At 33.3% G+C, this 1,317-nt stretch overlaps 1 protein-coding gene across 1 annotated transcript in view; it reads right to left on the reverse strand.

Annotated features, from left to right (window-relative positions):
* The window catches only part of LOC118735193 (zinc finger CCCH-type with G patch domain-containing protein), a 98,948-nt gene that overhangs the window by 41,210 nt on the left and 56,421 nt on the right, over positions 1-1,317 (reverse strand). The window lies entirely within an intron of this gene.

Raw genomic sequence — 1,317 nt, forward strand, 5'->3', positions numbered from 1 at the left:
TATTTAAAAAGCAAACGTCTCGGTTGCTAAGAAAACCGGTTAATCGTTTCTGCAATTATTTCACATTGATTCTCTAAAACAAATTTTCGATGTATTCTTAAAATGCATAAACCTAAAGGTAAATTTTATAGGAAATTTAAGTAACAATTTATTAAAACTAGTAGTAACCCCCGAAATACGGGTGAGTACTTAGCTCAAAATTTATTTAAAGAACTTCGTGAAAGACAGCAATTAATCTTGTATTGCTAGACACCTGATAATCCAGGATAATTTTTAAGTTCTTAAAACACATTACTCCACTCTAAGCTTCGTGCAGTGGGCCATCAGGAAACCGTCATTTTTAAGGTATAGTCCAACCTTACACAATATCTGGTATTAGTCTTAATCTGAAACGCAATGATCATTGAAAATTTGCGCCGTTTGTGACGAAAAGCATTTAATATCACACTTTCAAACTAAAGCTTTCTTAGCCCTAGAAGCCTAATCTATTTGGGAGCAACGTAAAGCCTTAACATACGCCTTAGAGGCTTATGTACTTAAGAGATAACCTGTGAGTTAAAATATACTTAGTCCTGCTTTACTTTGTAAAGAATATTGAAGTTGTGAGTTTGACTAATAATAAATCAAAGTTTTATTAATAAAAACTATAGCCACATTTATTTAACACAACAAAATAAAGTAAATTTTGTGTTAAAATTAAAAAAAGACCCATTCCGTATACGCCTCGCAGACGTAGATTATACTTTTGGGGTTAACCCTTTCAGTACAAAAATTCAACCACTGGTTCTAAAAAAATTTAAATATGTATACCGGCTAATTTTGGATCGTTCATTTTAAAAATCATATACAAAAATGTGTAAATGGTCAGTGATATCCTAGGTGTTCAAAAAAGGGATTTCTGCTATTTTTACCTCCCTTTTATTAGCTCGGGATGTAATTATGTAATATTGATGGACGATTCTAACGAATAATAGACACCAATATTAGGCTTATTTGTTGTGCCTTAATATTATGTTGCGGTAGACGTGTGCACAGTTTTCAGTGTCTGTTTTGAAATTCATCCTTTTATCATTAGGGGTGTTCACAATGTGAAGCATTTCTAATATTAAGCGTTTGTGGTAATTTTTCTCTTCTTCTACTCACACTCACATTATCAAAATCGGTGTGTCTTTACAGTGGGATGACAAGGCCGTCTTGTTGTCTGAGTAAGTATTCCTCAATTTTACGTTCGATTTGTGAGCGGAAATCCTTGTCTTAAGTTTTGATTTGGTTGTCCCCACATATACTTGTTTGCATACGTGGGACCCGTCGCCATTA

This window comes from Rhagoletis pomonella, unplaced genomic scaffold (assembly GCF_013731165.1).
Source record: "Rhagoletis pomonella isolate Grant_MI unplaced genomic scaffold, Rhpom_1.0 Rhpom_scaffold_00003, whole genome shotgun sequence".
Lineage (NCBI taxonomy): Eukaryota > Metazoa > Arthropoda > Insecta > Diptera > Tephritidae > Rhagoletis > Rhagoletis pomonella.